Source organism: Pristiophorus japonicus, chromosome 16, assembly GCF_044704955.1.
Source record: "Pristiophorus japonicus isolate sPriJap1 chromosome 16, sPriJap1.hap1, whole genome shotgun sequence".
Classification (NCBI taxonomy): Eukaryota; Metazoa; Chordata; class Chondrichthyes; family Pristiophoridae; genus Pristiophorus; species Pristiophorus japonicus.
Window position 1 is genome coordinate 137,582,955 of NC_091992.1, and position 21,410 is coordinate 137,604,364.

A 21,410-nucleotide genomic window follows, 5' to 3' on the forward strand; every position below is an offset into this window, starting at 1 on the left:
CACTCTGGGACAGTGAGTCACACACTGACCTTTCACACTCTGGATACTGGGTCACACACTGACTTTTCACACTCTGGACACTGGATCACACACTGACCTTTCACACTCTGGGACACCGGGTCACACACTGATCTTTCACAATCTGGGACAGTGGGTCACACACTGTCCTTTCACACTCTGGTACACTGGGTCACACATTGACCTTTCACACTGTGGGACACGGCGTCACACATTGACCTTTAACACTGTGGAACACGGTGTCACACACTGACCTTTCACACTCTGGGACAGTGGGTCACACACTGGCCTTTCACACTGTCGGACACTGGGTCACACACTGACCTTTCACACTGTGGGTCACGGGGTCACACACTGACCTTTCACATGGTGGAACACGGAGTCACACACTGACCTTTCACACTCTGGGACACGGGGTCACACACTGACCTTTCACAATCTGGGACACTGGGTCACACACTGACCTTTCACACTCTGGGACACTGGGTCACACACTGACCTTTCACACTGTGGGACACGGGGTCACACACTGACCTTTCACACTCTGGAACAGGGGGGTCACACACTGACCTTTCACACTCTGCGACACTGGGTCACACACTGACCGTTCACACTCTGGGACACAGGGTCACACACTGACCTTTCACACTCTGGGACACGGGGTCACACACTGACCTTTCACACTCTGGACACGGTGTCACACACTGACCTTTCACACTCTGGGACAGTGGGTCACACACTGTCCTTTCACACTTTGGGACACTGGGTCACACATTGACCTTTCACACTGTGGGACACAGGGTCACACATTGACCTTTCACACTGTGGAACACGGTGTCACACACTGACCTTTCACACTCTGGGACAGTGGGTCACACACTGGCCTTTCACACTCTGGGCCACGATGTGACACACTGACCTTTCACACTGTGGGTCACGGTGTCACACACTGACCTTTCACATGGTGGAACACGGGGTCACACACGGACCTTTCACACTCTGGACACGGTGTCACACACTGACCTTTCACACTCTGTGACAGTGGGTCACATACTGACCTTTCAACTCTGGGACATTGGATCGCACACTGACCTTTCACACTCTGGGACACTGGGTCACACATTGATCTTTCACACTCTGGGACACGGGGTCACACACTGACCTTTCACACTCTGGGACATGCGGTCACACACTGACGTTTCACAATCTGTGACACTGGGTCACACACTGACCTTTCACACTCTGGACACTGGGTCACACACTGACCTTTCACACTCTGGGACACGGGGTCACACACTGACCTTTCACACTCTGGGACATTGGGTCACACAATGACCTTTCAAACTCTGGACACTGGGTCACACACTGACCTTTCACACTGTGGGACATGGGGTCACAAACTGACCTTTCACACTCTGGAACAGGGCGTCACACACTGACCTTTCACACTTTGGGACAGTGGGTCACACACTGACCTTTCACACTCCGGGATACAGGGTCACACACTGACCTTTCACACTCTACGACACTGGGTCACACACTGACCTTTCACACTCTGGGACACAGGGTCACACACTGACCTTTCACACTCTGGGACATGGGGTCACACACAGACCTTTCACACTCTGGGACAGTGGGTCACACACAGTCCTTTCACACTTTGTGACACTGGGTCACACATTGACCTTTCACACTGTGGGACACGGGGTCACACATTGACCTTTCACACTGTGGAACACGGTGTCACACATTGACCTTTCACACTCTGGGACAGTGGGTCACACACTGGCCTTTCACACTCTGGGCCACAATGTGACACACTGACCTTTCACACTGTGGGTCAGGGGGTCACACACTGACCTTTCACATGGTGGAACACGGGGTCACACACTGACCTTTCACACTCTGGGATACGGGGTCACACACTGACCTTTCACACTCTGCGACACTGGGTCACACACTGACCTTTCACACTCTGGGACACAGGGTCACACACTGACCTTTCACACTCTGGGACATGGGGTCACACACTGACCTTTCACACTCTGGGACAGTGGGTAACACACTGTCCTTTCACACTTTGGGACACAGGGTCACACATTGACCTTTCACACTGTGGAACACGGTGTCACACACTGACCTTTCACACTCTGGGACAGTGGGTCACACACTGGCCTTTCACACTCTGGGCCACGATGTGACACACTGACCTTTCACACTGTGGGTCACGGTGTCACACACTGACCTTTCACATGGTGGAACACGGGGTCACACACGGACCTTTCATACTCTGGACACGGTGTCACACACTGACCTTTCACACTCTGTGACAGTGGGTCACATACTGACCTTTCAACTCTGGGACATTGGATCGCACACTGACCTTTCACACTCTGGGACACTGGGTCACACATTGACCTTTCACACTCTGGGACACGGGGTCACACACTGACCTTACACACTCTGGGACATGCGGTCACACACTGACCTTTCACAATCTGTGACACTGGGTCACACACTGACCTTTCACACTCTGGACACTGGGTCACACACTGACCTTTCACACTCTGGGACACGGGGTCACACACTGACCTTTCACACTCTGGGACATTGGGTCACACACTGAGCTTTCACTCTCTGGGACCTGGGGTCACACACTGACCTTTCACACTGTGGGACATGGGGTCACAAACTGACCTTTCACACTCTGGAACTGGGGTCACACACTGACCTTTCACGCTCTGGGTCAGTAGGTCACACACTGACCTTTCACGCTCTGGATACTGGGTCACACACTGTCTTTTCACACTCTGGACACGGTGTCACACACTGACCTTTCACACTCTGGGACAGTGGGTCACACACTGACCTTTCACACTCTGGGACACTGGGTCACACACTGACCTTTCACACTGTGGGACACTGGGTCACACACTGACCTTTCTCACTGTGGGACACTGCGTCACACACTGACCTTTCACACTCTGGGAAATGGTGTCACACACTGGCCTTTCACACTCTGGGACAGTGGGTCACACACTGACCTTTCACACTCTGGATACTGGGTCACACACTGACTTTTCACACTCTGGACACTGGATCACACACTGACCTTTCGCACTGTGGGTCACGGGGTCACACACTGACCTTTCACACTGTGGAACACGGGGTCACACAATGACCTTTCAAACACTGGACACTGGGTCACACACTGACCTTTCACACTGTGGGACACGGGGTCACAAACTGACCTTTCACACTCTGGAACAGGGGGTCACACACTGACCTTTCACACTCTGGGACAGTGGGTCACACACTGGCCTTTCACACTGTGGGACACTGGGTCACACACTGAACTTTCACACTCTGGATAGTGGGTCACACACTGACTTTTCACACTCTGGACACTGGATCACACACTGACCTTTCACACTCTGGGACACCGGGTCACACACTGATCTTTCACACTCTGGGACAGTGGGTCACACACTGTCCTTTCACACTTTGGGACACTGGCTCACACATTGAACTTTCACACTGTGGGACACGGGGTCATACATTGACCTTTCACACTGTGGAACACGGTGTCACACACTTCACTTTCACACTCTGGGACAGTGGGTCACACACTGGCCTTTCACACTGTGAGACACGGGGTCACACACTGACCTTTCACACTGTGGAACACGGGGTCACACACTGACCTTTCACATGGTGGAACACGGGGTCACACACTGACCTTTCACACTCTGGGACACGGGGTCACACACTGACCTTTCACACTCTGGGACAGTGGATCACACACTGACCTTTCACACTCTGGGACACGGGGTCACACACTGACCTTTCACACTGTGGAACACGGTGTCACACACTGACCTTTCACACTGTGGGACACGGTGTCACACACTGACCTTTCACGCTCTGGGACAGTGGGTCACACACTGACCTTTCACATTCTGGTACACGGGGACACAGACTGACCTTTCACACTCTGGGACACGGAGTCACACACTGACCTTTCAATCTCTGGGACCTGGGGTCACACACTGACCTTTCCCACTGTGGGACACGGGGTCACACACTGACCTTTCACACTCTGGGAACTGGGGTCACACACTGACCTTTCACACTCTGGGACAGTGGGTCACACACTGACCTTTCACACTCTGGATACTGGGTCACACACTGACTTTTCACACTCTGGACACTGGATCACACACTGACCTTTCACACTCTGGGACACCGGGTCACACTCTGAACTTTCACAATCTGGGACAATGGGTCACACACTGTCCTTTCACACTCTGGTACACTGGGTCACACATTGACCTTTCACACTGTGGGACACGGGGTCACACATTGACCTTTCACACTGTGGAACACGGTGTCACACACTGACCTTTCACACTCTGGGAGAGTTTGTAACACACTGGCCTTTCACACTGTCGGACACTGGGTCACACACTGACCTTTCACAAGGTGGAACACGGGGTCACACACTGACCTTTCACACTCTGGGATACGGGGTCACACACTGACCTTTCACACTCTGGGACACTGGGCCACACACTGACCTTTCACACTGTGGGACACGGGGTCACACACTGACCTTTCACACTGTGGAACACGGGGTCACACACTGACCTTTCAAACTCTGGACACTGGGTCACACACTGACCTTTCACACTGTGGAACACGGGGTCACAAACTGACCTTTCACACTCTGGAACAGGGGGTCACACACTGACCTTTCACACTTTGGGACAGTGGGTCACACACTGACCTTTCACACTCTGAGATACGGGGTCACACACTGACCTTTCACACTCTGCGACACTGGGTCACACACTGACCTTTCACACTCTGGGACAGTGGGTCACACACTGACCTTTCACGCTTTGGATACTGGGTCACACACTGTCTTTTCACACTCTGGACACTGTGTCACACACTGACCTTTCACTCTCTGGGACCTGGGGTCACACACTGACCTTTCACACTGTTGGACACGGGGTCACACACTGACCTTTCACGCTCTGGGACAGTGGGTCACACACTGAGCTTTCACATTCTGGTACACGGGGACACAGACTGACCTTTCACACTCTGGGACATGGAGTCACACACTGACCTTTCACTCTCTGGGACCTGGGGTCACATACTGACCGTTCCCACTGTGGGACACGGGGTCACACACTGACCTTTCACACTCTGGGAACTGGGGTCACACACTGACCTTTCACACTCTGGGACAGTGAGTCACACACTGACCTTTCACACTCTGGATACTGGGTCACACACTGACTTTTCACACTCTGGACACTGGATCACACACTGACCTTTCACACTCTGGGACACCGGGTCACACACTGATCTTTCACAATCTGGGACAGTGGGTCACACACTGTCCTTTCACACTCTGGTACACTGGGTCACACATTGACCTTTCACACTGTGGGACACGGCGTCACACATTGACCTTTAACACTGTGGAACACGGTGTCACACACTGACCTTTCACACTCTGGGACAGTGGGTCACACACTGGCCTTTCACACTGTCGGACACTGGGTCACACACTGACCTTTCACACTGTGGGTCACGGGGTCACACACTGACCTTTCACATGGTGGAACACGGAGTCACACACTGACCTTTCACACTCTGGGACACGGGGTCACACACTGACCTTTCACAATCTGGGACACTGGGTCACACACTGACCTTTCACACTCTGGGACACTGGGTCACACACTGACCTTTCACACTGTGGGACACGGGGTCACACACTGACCTTTCACACTCTGGAACAGGGGGGTCACACACTGACCTTTCACACTCTGCGACACTGGGTCACACACTGACCGTTCACACTCTGGGACACAGGGTCACACACTGACCTTTCACACTCTGGGACACGGGGTCACACACTGACCTTTCACACTCTGGACACGGTGTCACACACTGACCTTTCACACTCTGGGACAGTGGGTCACACACTGTCCTTTCACACTTTGGGACACTGGGTCACACATTGACCTTTCACACTGTGGGACACAGGGTCACACATTGACCTTTCACACTGTGTAACACGGTGTCACACACTGACCTTTCACACTCTGGGACAGTGGGTCACACACTGGCCTTTCACACTCTGGGCCACGATGTGACACACTGACCTTTCACACTGTGGGTCACGGTGTCACACACTGACCTTTCACATGGTGGAACACGGGGTCACACACGGACCTTTCACACTCTGGACACGGTGTCACACACTGACCTTTCACACTCTGTGACAGTGGGTCACATACTGACCTTTCAACTCTGGGACATTGGATCGCACACTGACCTTTCACACTCTGGGACACTGGGTCACACATTGATCTTTCACACTCTGGGACACGGGGTCACACACTGACCTTTCACACTCTGGGACATGCGGTCACACACTGACGTTTCACAATCTGTGACACTGGGTCACACACTGACCTTTCACACTCTGGACACTGGGTCACACACTGACCTTTCACACTCTGGGACACGGGGTCACACACTGACCTTTCACACTCTGGGACATTGGGTCACACAATGACCTTTCAAACTCTGGACACTGGGTCACACACTGACCTTTCACACTGTGGGACATGGGGTCACAAACTGACCTTTCACACTCTGGAACAGGGCGTCACACACTGACCTTTCACACTTTGGGACAGTGGGTCACACACTGACCTTTCACACTCCGGGATACAGGGTCACACACTGACCTTTCACACTCTGCGACACTGGGTCACACACTGACCTTTCACACTCTGGGACACAGGGTCACACACTGACCTTTCACACTCTGGGACATGGGGTCACACACAGACCTTTCACACTCTGGGACAGTGGGTCACACACAGTCCTTTCACACTTTGTGACACTGGGTCACACATTGACCTTTCACACTGTGGGACACGGGGTCACACATTGACCTTTCACACTGTGGAACACGGTGTCACACATTGACCTTTCACACTCTGGGACAGTGGGTCACACACTGGCCTTTCACACTCTGGGCCACAATGTGACACACTGACCTTTCACACTGTGGGTCAGGGGGTCACACACTGACCTTTCACATGGTGGAACACGGGGTCACACACTGACCTTTCACACTCTGGGATACGGGGTCACACACTGACCTTTCACACTCTGCGACACTGGGTCACACACTGACCTTTCACACTCTGGGACACAGGGTCACACACTGACCTTTCACACTCTGGGACATGGGGTCACACACTGACCTTTCACACTCTGGGACAGTGGGTAACACACTGTCCTTTCACACTTTGGGACACTGGGTCACACATTGACCTTTCACACTGTGGGACACAGGGTCACACATTGACCTTTCACACTGTGGAACACGGTGTCACACACTGACCTTTCACACTCTGGGACAGTGGGTCACACACTGGCCTTTCACACTCTGGGCCACGATGTGACACACTGACCTTTCACACTGTGGGTCACGGTGTCACACACTGACCTTTCACATGGTGGAACACGGGGTCACACACGGACCTTTCACACTCTGGACACGGTGTCACACACTGACCTTTCACACTCTGTGACAGTGGGTCACATACTGACCTTTCAACTCTGGGACATTGGATCGCACACTGACCTTTCACACTCTGGGACACTGGGTCACACATTGACCTTTCACACTCTGGGACACGGGGTCACACACTGACCTTACACACTCTGGGACATGCGGTCACACACTGACCTTTCACAATCTGTGACACTGGGTCACACACTGACCTTTCACACTCTGGACACTGGGTCACACACTGACCTTTCACACTCTGGGACACGGGGTCACACACTGACCTTTCACACTCTGGGACATTGGGTCACACACTGAGCTTTCACTCTCTGGGACCTGGGGTCACACACTGACCTTTCACACTGTGGGACATGGGGTCACAAACTGACCTTTCACACTCTGGAACTGGGGTCACACACTGACCTTTCACGCTCTGGGTCAGTAGGTCACACACTGACCTTTCACGCTCTGGATACTGGGTCACACACTGTCTTTTCACACTCTGGACACGGTGTCACACACTGATCTTTCACACTCTGGGACAGTGGGTCACACACTGACCTTTCACACTCTGGGACACTGGGTCACACACTGACCTTTCACACTGTGGGACACTGGGTCACACACTGACCTTTCTCACTGTGGGACACTGCGTCACACACTGACCTTTCACACTCTGGGAAATGGTGTCACACACTGGCCTTTCACACTCTGGGACAGTGGGTCACACACTGACCTTTCACACTCTGGATACTGGGTCACACACTGACTTTTCACACTCTGGACACTGGATCACACACTGACCTTTCGCACTGTGGGTCACGGGGTCACACACTGACCTTTCACACTGTGGAACACGGGGTCACACAATGACCTTTCAAACACTGGACACTGGGTCACACACTGACCTTTCACACTGTGGGACACGGGGTCACAAACTGACCTTTCACACTCTGGAACAGGGGGTCACACACTGACCTTTCACACTCTGGGACAGTGGGTCACACACTGGCCTTTCACACTGTGGGACACTGGGTCACACACTGAACTTTCACACTCTGGATAGTGGGTCACACACTGACTTTTCACACTCTGGACACTGGATCACACACTGACCTTTCACACTCTGGGACACCGGGTCACACACTGATCTTTCACACTCTGGGACAGTGGGTCACACACTGTCCTTTCACACTTTGGGACACTGGCTCACACATTGAACTTTCACACTGTGGGACACGGGGTCATACATTGACCTTTCACACTGTGGAACACGGTGTCACACACTTCACTTTCACACTCTGGGACAGTGGGTCACACACTGGCCTTTCACACTGTGAGACACGGGGTCACACACTGACCTTTCACACTGTGGAACACGGGGTCACACACTGACCTTTCACATGGTGGAACACGGGGTCACACACTGACCTTTCACACTCTGGGACACGGGGTCACACACTGACCTTTCACACTCTGGGACAGTGGATCACACACTGACCTTTCACACTCTGGGACACGGGGTCACACACTGACCTTTCACACTGTGGAACACGGTGTCACACACTGACCTTTCACACTGTGGGACACGGTGTCACACACTGACCTTTCACGCTCTGGGACAGTGGGTCACACACTGACCTTTCACATTCTGGTACACGGGGACACAGACTGACCTTTCACACTCTGGGACACGGAGTCACACACTGACCTTTCAATCTCTGGGACCTGGGGTCACACACTGACCTTTCCCACTGTGGGACACGGGGTCACACACTGACCTTTCACACTCTGGGAACTGGGGTCACACACTGACCTTTCACACTCTGGGACAGTGGGTCACACACTGACCTTTCACACTCTGGATACTGGGTCACACACTGACTTTTCACACTCTGGACACTGGATCACACACTGACCTTTCACACTCTGGGACACCGGGTCACACTCTGAACTTTCACAATCTGGGACAATGGGTCACACACTGTCCTTTCACACTCTGGTACACTGGGTCACACATTGACCTTTCACACTGTGGGACACGGGGTCACACATTGACCTTTCACACTGTGGAACACGGTGTCACACACTGACCTTTCACACTCTGGGAGAGTTTGTAACACACTGGCCTTTCACACTGTCGGACACTGGGTCACACACTGACCTTTCACAAGGTGGAACACGGGGTCACACACTGACCTTTCACACTCTGGGATACGGGGTCACACACTGACCTTTCACACTCTGGGACACTGGGCCACACACTGACCTTTCACACTGTGGGACACGGGGTCACACACTGACCTTTCACACTGTGGAACACGGGGTCACACACTGACCTTTCAAACTCTGGACACTGGGTCACACACTGACCTTTCACACTGTGGAACACGGGGTCACAAACTGACCTTTCACACTCTGGAACAGGGGGTCACACACTGACCTTTCACACTTTGGGACAGTGGGTCACACACTGACCTTTCACACTCTGAGATACGGGGTCACACACTGACCTTTCACACTCTGCGACACTGGGTCACACACTGACCTTTCACACTCTGGGACAGTGGGTCACACACTGACCTTTCACGGTTTGGATACTGGGTCACACACTGTCTTTTCACACTCTGGACACTGTGTCACACACTGACCTTTCACTCTCTGGGACCTGGGGTCACACACTGACCTTTCACACTGTTGGACACGGGGTCACACACTGACCTTTCACGCTCTGGGACAGTGGGTCACACACTGAGCTTTCACATTCTGGTACACGGGGACACAGACTGACCTTTCACACTGTTGGACACGGGGTCACACACTGACCTTTCACGCTCTGGGACAGTGGATCACACACTGACCTTTCACACTCTGGGACATGGAGTCACACACTGACCTTTCACTCTCTGGGACCTGGGGTCACATACTGACCGTTCCCACTGTGGGACACGGGGTCACACACTGACCTTTCACACTCTGGGAACTGGGGTCATACACTGACCTTTCACACTCTGGGGCTCTGGTTCACACACTGATCTTTCACACTCTGGGACATGGGGTCACAAACTGACCTTTCACACTCTGGGACAGTGGATCACACACTGACCTTTCACACTCTGGGACACGGGGTCACACTCTGACCTTTCACTCTCTGGGACCTGGGGTCACACACTGACCTTTCACACTGTGGGACACGGGGTCACACACTGACCTTTCACACTCTGGGACAGTGGGTCTCAAACTGACCTTTCACATTCTGGTTCACGGGGACACAGACTGACCTTTCACACTCTGGGGCACTGGGTCACACACTGACCTTTCACTCTCTGGGACCTGGGATCACACACTGACCTTTCCCACTGTGGGACACGGGGTCACACACTGACCTTTCACACTCTGGGAACTGGGGTCACACACTGACCTTTCACACTCTGGGACAGTGAGTCACACACTGACCTTTCACACTCTGGATACTGGGTCACACACTGACTTTTCACACTCTGGACACTGGATCACACACTGACCTTTCACACTCTGGGACACCGGGTCACACACGGATCTTTCACAATCTGGGACAGTGGGTCACACACTGTCCTTTCACACTCTGGTACACTGGGTCACACATTGACCTTTCACACTGTGGGACACGGCGTCACACATTGACCTTTAACACTGTGGAACACGGTGTCACACACTGACCTTTCACACTCTGGGACAGTGGGTCACACACTGGCCTTTCACACTGTCGGACACTGGGTCACACACTGACCTTTCACACTGTGGGTCACGGGGTCACACACTGACCTTTCACATGGTGGAACACGGAGTCACACACTGACCTTTCACACTCTGGGACACGGGGTCACACACTGACCTTTCACAATCTGGGACACTGGGTCACACACTGACCTTTCGCACTGTGGGACACGGGGTCACACACTGACCTTTCACACTGTGGAACACGGGGTCACACACTGACCTTTCAAACTTTGGGACACTGGGTCACACACTGACCTTTCACACTCTGGGACACGGGGTCACACACTGACCTTTCACAAGGTGGAACACGGGGTCACACACTGACCTTTCACACTCTGGGACACGGGGTCACACACTGACCTTTCACACTCTGGGACACTGGGCCACACACTGACCTTTCACACTGTGGGACACGGGGTCACACACTGACCTTTCACACTGTGGAACACGGGGTCACACACTGACCTTTCAAACTCTGGACACTGGGTCACACACTGACCTTTCACACTGTGGGACACGGGGTCACAAACTGACCTTTCACACTCTGGAACAGGGGGTCACACACTGACCTTTCACACTTTGGGACACTGGGTCACACACTGACCTTTCACACTCTGGGACACGGGGTCACACACTGACCTTTCACAAGGTGGAACACGGGGTCACACACTGACCTTTCACACTCTGGGACACGGGGTCACACACTGACCTTTCACACTCTGGGACACTGGGCCACACACTGACCTTTCACACTGTGGGACACGGGGTCACACACTGACCTTTCACACTGTGGAACACGGGGTCACACACTGACCTTTCAAACTCTGGACACTGGGTCACACACTGACCTTTCACACTCTGGGACACTGGGTCACACACTGACCTTTCACACTCTGCGACACTGGGTCACACACTGACCTTTCACACTCTGGGACATTGGATCACACACTGACCTTTCACACTGTGGGACACGGGGTCACAAACTGACCTTTCACACTCTGGGACACTGGGTCACACATTGACCTTTCACACTCTGGGACACGGGGTCACATACTGACCTTTCACACTCTGGGACATGCGGTCACACACTGACCTTTCACAATCTGGGACACTGGGTCACACACTGACCTTTCACACTCTGGACACTGGGTCACACACTGACCTTTCACACTCTGGGACACGGGGTCACACACTGACCTTTCACACTCTGGGACACTGGGTCACACACTGACCTTTCACTCTCTGGACACTGGGTCACACACTGACCTTTCACACTCTGGGACACGGGGTCACACACTGACCTTTCACACTCTGGGACAGTGGGTCACAGACTGACCTTTCACACTCTGGGACACGGGGTCACACACTGACCTTTCACACTCTGGGACACGGGGTCACACACTGACCTTTCACACTGTGGGACACTGGGTCACACATTGACCTTTCACACTCTGGGTCACTGGATCACACACTGACCTTTCACACTCTGGGACATTGGGTCACACACTGACCTTTCACACTCTGGGACACTGGGTCACACAGTGACCTTTCACACTTTGGGACACGGGGTCACACACTGACTTTTCACACTGTTGGACACGGGGTCACACACTGACCTTTCACATTCTGGGGCAGTGGGTCACACACTGACCTTTCACAATCTGGGACACGGGGACACAGACTGACCTTTCACACTCTGGGGCTCTGGTTCACACACTGATCTTTCACACTCTGGGACATGGGGTCACAAACTGACCTTTCACACTCTGGGACAGTGGATCACACACTGACCTTTCACACTCTGGGACACGGGGTCACACTCTGACCTTTCACTCTCTGGGACCTGGGGTCACACACTGACCTTTCACACTGTGGGACACGGGGTCACACACTGACCTTTCACACTCTGGGACAGTGGGTCTCAAACTGACCTTTCACATTCTGGTACACGGGGACACAGACTGACCTTTCACACTCTGGGGCACTGGGTCACACACTGACCTTTCACTCTCTGGGACCTGGGATCACACACTGACCTTTCCCACTGTGGGACACGGGGTCACACACTGACCTTTCACACTCTGGGAACTGGGGTCACACACTGACCTTTCACGCTCTGGGACAGTGGGTCACACACTGACCTTTCACGCTCTGGATACTGGGTCACACACTGTCTTTTCACACTCTGGACACGGTGTCACACACTGACCTTTCACTCTCTGGGACCTGGGGTCACACACTGACCTTTCACACTGTTGGACACGGGGTCACACACTGACCTTTCACGCTCTGGGACATTGGGTCACACACTGACCTTTCACACTCTGGGACACTGGGTCACACAGTGACCTTTCACACTTTGGGACACGGGGTCACACACTGACTTTTCACACTGTTGGACACGGGGTCACACACTGACCTTTCACATTCTGGGGCAGTGGGTCACACACTGACCTTTCACATTCTGGGACACGGGGACACAGACTGACCTTTCACACTCTGGGGCTCTGGTTCACACACTGATCTTTCACACTCTGGGACATGGGGTCACAAACTGACCTTTCACACTCTGGGACAGTGGATCACACACTGACCTTTCACACTCTGGGACACGGGGTCACACTCTGACCTTTCACTCTCTGGGACCTGGGGTCACAAACTGACCTTTCACACTGTGGGACACGGGGTCACACACTGACCTTTCACACTCTGGGACAGTGGGTCTCAAACTGACCTTTCACATTCTGGTACACGGGGACACAGACTGACCTTTCACACTCTGGGGCACTGGGTCACACACTGACCTTTCACTCTCTGGGATCTGGGATCACACACTGACCTTTCCCACTGTGGGACACGGGGTCACACACTGACCTTTCACACTCTGGGAACTGGGGTCACACACTGACCTTTCACGCTCTGGGACAGTGGGTGACACACTGACCTTTCACGCTCTGGATACTGGGTCACACACTGTATTTTCACACTCTGGACACGGTGTCACACACTGACCTTTCACTCTATGGGACCTGGGGTCACACACTGACCTTTCACACTGTTGGACACGGGGTCACACACTGACCTTTCACGCTCTGGGACAGTGGGTCACACACTGACCTTTCACATTCTGGTACACGGGGACACAGACTGACCTTTCACACTCTGGGACACGGAGTCACACACTGACCTTTCACTCTCTGGGACCTGGGGTCACACACTGACCTTTCCCACTGTGGGACACGGGGTCACACACTGACCTTTCACAGTCTGGGAACTGGGGTCACACACTGACCTTTCACACTCTGGGACAGTGGGTCACACACTGACCTTTCACACTCTGGATACTGGGTCACACACTGACTTTTCACACTCTGGACACTGGATCACACACTGACCTTTCACACTCTGTGACACCGGGTCACACACTGATCTTTCACAATCTGGGACAGTGGGTCACACACTGTCCTTTCACACTCTGGTACACTGGGTCACACATTGACCTTTCACACTGTGGGACACGGCGTCACACATTGACCTTTAACACAGTGGAACACGGTGTCACACACTGACCTTTCACACTCTGGGACAGTGGGTCACACACTGGCCTTTCACACTTTCGGACACTGGGTCACACACTGACCTTTCACACTGTGGGTCACGGGGTCACACACTGACCTTTCACATGGTGGAACACAGAGTCACACACTGACCTTTCACACTCTGGGACACGGGGTCACACACTGACCTTTCACAATCTGGGACACTGGGTCACACACTGACCTTTCGCACTGTGGGACACGGGGTCACACACTGACCTTTCACACTGTGGAACACGGGGTCACACACTGACCTTTCAAACTTTGGGACACTGGGTCACACACTGACCTTTCACACTCTGGGACACGGGGTCACACACTGACCTTTCACAAGGTGGAACACGGGGTCACACACTGACCTTTCACACTGTGGGACACGGCGTCACACATTGACCTTTAACACTGTGGAACACGGTGTCACACACTGACCTTTCACACTCTGGGACAGTGGGTCACACACTGGCCTTTCACACTGTCGGACACTGGGTCACACACTGACCTTTCACACTGTGGGTCACGGGGTCACACACTGACCTTTCACATGGTGGAACACGGAGTCACACACTGACCTTTCACACTCTGGGACACGGGGTCACACACTGACCTTTCACAATCTGGGACACTGGGTCACACACTGACCTTTCACACTCTGGGACACTGGGTCACACACTGACCTTTCACACTGTGGGACACGGGGTCACACACTGACCTTTCACACTCTGGAACAGGGGGGTCACACACTGACCTTTCACACTCTGCGACACTGGGTCACACACTGACCGTTCACACTCTGGGACACAGGGTCACACACTGACCTTTCACACTCTGGGACACGGGGTCACACACTGACCTTTCACACTCTGGACACGGTGTCACACACTGACCTTTCACACTCTGGGACAGTGGGTCACACACTGTCCTTTCACACTTTGGGACACTGGGTCACACATTGACCTTTCACACTGTGGGACACAGGGTCACACATTGACCTTTCACACTGTGTAACACGGTGTCACACACTGACCTTTCACACTCTGGGACAGTGGGTCACACACTGGCCTTTCACACTCTGGGCCACGATGTGACACACTGACCTTTCACACTGTGGGTCACGGTGTCACACACTGACCTTTCACATGGTGGAACACGGGGTCACACACGGACCTTTCACACTCTGGACACGGTGTCACACACTGACCTTTCACACTCTGTGACAGTGGGTCACATACTGACCTTTCAACTCTGGGACATTGGATCGCACACTGACCTTTCACACTCTGGGACACTGGGTCACACATTGATCTTTCACACTCTGGGACACGGGGTCACACACTGACCTTTCACACTCTGGGACATGCGGTCACACACTGACGTTTCACAATCTGTGACACTGGGTCACACACTGACCTTTCACACTCTGGACACTGGGTCACACACTGACCTTTCACACTCTGGGACACGGGGTCACACACTGACCTTTCACACTCTGGGACATTGGGTCACACAATGACCTTTCAAACTCTGGACACTGGGTCACACACTGACCTTTCACACTGTGGGACATGGGGTCACAAACTGACCTTTCACACTCTGGAACAGGGCGTCACACACTGACCTTTCACACTTTGGGACAGTGGGTCACACACTGACCTTTCACACTCCGGGATACAGGGTCACACACTGACCTTTCACACTCTGCGACACTGGGTCACACACTGACCTTTCACACTCTGGGACACAGGGTCACACACTGACCTTTCACACTCTGGGACATGGGGTCACACACAGACCTTTCACACTCTGGGACAGTGGGTCACACACAGTCCTTTCACACTTTGTGACACTGGGTCACACATTGACCTTTCACACTGTGGGACACGGGGTCACACATTGACCTTTCACACTGTGGAACACGGTGTCACACATTGACCTTTCACACTCTGGGACAGTGGGTCACACACTGGCCTTTCACACTCTGGGCCACAATGTGACACACTGACCTTTCACACTGTGGGTCAGGGGGTCACACACTGACCTTTCACATGGTGGAACACGGGGTCACACACTGACCTTTCACACTCTGGGATACGGGGTCACACACTGACCTTTCACACTCTGCGACACTGGGTCACACACTGACCTTTCACACTCTGGGACACAGGGTCACACACTGACCTTTCACACTCTGGGACATGGGGTCACACACTGACCTTTCACACTCTGGGACAGTGGGTAACACACTGTCCTTTCACACTTTGGGACACTGGGTCACACATTGACCTTTCACACTGTGGGACACAGGGTCACACATTGACCTTTCACACTGTGGAACACGGTGTCACACACTGACCTTTCACACTCTGGGACAGTGGGTCACACACTGGCCTTTCACACTCTGGGCCACGATGTGACACACTGACCTTTCACACTGTGGGTCACGGTGTCACACACTGACCTTTCACATGGTGGAACACGGGGTCACACACGGACCTTTCACACTCTGGACACGGTGTCACACACTGACCTTTCACACTCTGTGACAGTGGGTCACATACTGACCTTTCAACTCTGGGACATTGGATCGCACACTGACCTTTCACACTCTGGGACACTGGGTCACACATTGACCTTTCACACTCTGGGACACGGGGTCACACACTGACCTTACACACTCTGGGACATGCGGTCACACACTGACCTTTCACAATCTGTGACACTGGGTCACACACTGACCTTTCACACTCTGGACACTGGGTCACACACTGACCTTTCACACTCTGGGACACGGGGTCACACACTGACCTTTCACACTCTGGGACATTGGGTCACACACTGAGCTTTCACTCTCTGGGACCTGGGGTCACACACTGACCTTTCACACTGTGGGACATGGGGTCACAAACTGACCTTTCACACTCTGGAACTGGGGTCACACACTGACCTTTCACGCTCTGGGTCAGTAGGTCACACACTGACCTTTCACGCTCTGGATACTGGGTCACACACTGTCTTTTCACACTCTGGACACGGTGTCACACACTGATCTTTCACACTCTGGGACAGTGGGTCACACACTGACCTTTCACACTCTGGGACACTGGGTCACACACTGACCTTTCACACTGTGGGACACTGGGTCACACACTGACCTTTCTCACTGTGGGACACTGCGTCACACACTGACCTTTCACACTCTGGGAAATGGTGTCACACACTGGCCTTTCACACTCTGGGACAGTGGGTCACACACTGACCTTTCACACTCTGGATACTGGGTCACACACTGACTTTTCACACTCTGGACACTGGATCACACACTGACCTTTCGCACTGTGGGTCACGGGGTCACACACTGACCTTTCACACTGTGGAACACGGGGTCACACAATGACCTTTCAAACACTGGACACTGGGTCACACACTGACCTTTCACACTGTGGGACACGGGGTCACAAACTGACCTTTCACACTCTGGAACAGGGGGTCACACACTGACCTTTCACACTCTGGGACAGTGGGTCACACACTGGCCTTTCACACTGTGGGACACTGGGTCACACACTGAACTTTCACACTCTGGATAGTGGGTCACACACTGACTTTTCACACTCTGGACACTGGATCACACACTGACCTTTCACACTCTGGGACACCGGGTCACACACTGATCTTTCACACTCTGGGACAGTGGGTCACACACTGTCCTTTCACACTTTGGGACACTGGCTCACACATTGAACTTTCACACTGTGGGACACGGGGTCATACATTGACCTTTCACACTGTGGAACACGGTGTCACACACTTCACTTTCACACTCTGGGACAGTGGGTCACACACTGGCCTTTCACACTGTGAGACACGGGGTCACACACTGACCTTTCACACTGTGGAACACGGGGTCACACACTGACCTTTCACATGGTGGAACACGGGGTCACACACTGACCTTTCACACTCTGGGACACGGGGTCACACACTGACCTTTCACACTCTGGGACAGTGGATCACACACTGACCTTTCACACTCTGGGACACGGGGTCACACACTGACCTTTCACACTGTGGAACACGGTGTCACACACTGACCTTTCACACTGTGGGACACGGTGTCACACACTGACCTTTCACGCTCTGGGACAGTGGGTCACACACTGACCTTTCACATTCTGGTACACGGGGACACAGACTGACCTTTCACACTCTGGGACACGGAGTCACACACTGACCTTTCAATCTCTGGGACCTGGGGTCACACACTGACCTTTCCCACTGTGGGACACGGGGTCACACACTGACCTTTCACACTCTGGGAACTGGGGTCACACACTGACCTTTCACACTCTGGGACAGTGGGTCACACACTGACCTTTCACACTCTGGATACTGGGTCACACACTGACTTTTCACACTCTGGACACTGGATCACACACTGACCTTTCACACTCTGGGACACCGGGTCACACTCTGAACTTTCACAATCTGGGACAATGGGTCACACACTGTCCTTTCACACTCTGGTACACTGGGTCACACATTGACCTTTCACACTGTGGGACACGGGGTCACACATTGACCTTTCACACTGTGGAACACGGTGTCACACACTGACCTTTCACACTCTGGGAGAGTTTGTAACACACTGGCCTTTCACACTGTCGGACACTGGGTCACACACTGACCTTTCACAAGGTGGAACACGGGGTCACACACTGACCTTTCACACTCTGGGATACGGGGTCACACACTGACCTTTCACACTCTGGGACACTGGGCCACACACTGACCTTTCACACTGTGGGACACGGGGTCACACACTGACCTTTCACACTGTGGAACACGGGGTCACACACTGACCTTTCAAACTCTGGACACTGGGTCACACACTGACCTTTCACACTGTGGAACACGGGGTCACAAACTGACCTTTCACACTCTGGAACAGGGGGTCACACACTGACCTTTCACACTTTGGGACAGTGGGTCACACACTGACCTTTCACACTCTGAGATACGGGGTCACACACTGACCTTTCACACTCTGCGACACTGGGTCACACACTGACCTTTCACACTCTGGGACAGTGGGTCACACACTGACCTTTCACGGTTTGGATACTGGGTCACACACTGTCTTTTCACACTCTGGACACTGTGTCACACACTGACCTTTCACTCTCTGGGACCTGGGGTCACACACTGACCTTTCACACTGTTGGACACGGGGTCACACACTGACCTTTCACGCTCTGGGACAGTGGGTCACACACTGAGCTTTCACATTCTGGTACACGGGGACACAGACTGACCTTTCACACTGTTGGACACGGGGTCACACACTGACCTTTCACGCTCTGGGACAGTGGATCACACACTGACCTTTCACACTCTGGGACATGGAGTCACACACTGACCTTTCACTCTCTGGGACCTGGGGTCACATACTGACCGTTCCCACTGTGGGACACGGGGTCACACACTGACCTTTCACACTCTGGGAACTGGGGTCATACACTGACCTTTCACACTCTGGGGCTCTGGTTCACACACTGATCTTTCACACTCTGGGACATGGGGTCACAAACTGACCTTTCACACTCTGGGACAGTGGATCACACACTGACCTTTCACACTCTGGGACACGGGGTCACACTCTGACCTTTCACTCTCTGGGACCTGGGGTCACACACTGACCTTTCACACTGTGGGACACGGGGTCACACACTGACCTTTCACACTCTGGGACAGTGGGTCTCAAACTGACCTTTCACATTCTGGTTCACGGGGACACAGACTGACCTTTCACACTCTGGGGCACTGGGTCACACACTGACCTTTCACTCTCTGGGACCTGGGATCACACACTGACCTTTCCCACTGTGGGACACGGGGTCACACACTGACCTTTCACACTCTGGGAACTGGGGTCACACACTGACCTTTCACACTCTGGGACAGTGAGTCACACACTGACCTTTCACACTCTGGATACTGGGTCACACACTGACTTTTCACACTCTGGACACTGGATCACACACTGACCTTTCACACTCTGGGACACCGGGTCACACACGGATCTTTCACTCTTGGGACAGTGGGTCACACACTGTCCTTTCACACTCTGGTACACTGGGTCACACATTGACCTTTCACACTGTGGGACACGGCGTCACACATTGACCTTTAACACTGTGGAACACGGTGTCACACACTGACCTTTCACACTCTGGGACAGTGGGTCACACACTGGCCTTTCCACACTGTCGGACACTGGGTCACACACTGACCTTTCACACTGTGGGTCACGGGGTCACACACTGCCTTTCACATGGTGGAACACGGAGTCACACACTGACCTTTCACACTCTGGGACACGGGGTCACACATCTGGGACACTGGGTCACACACTGACCTTTCGCACTGTGGGACAC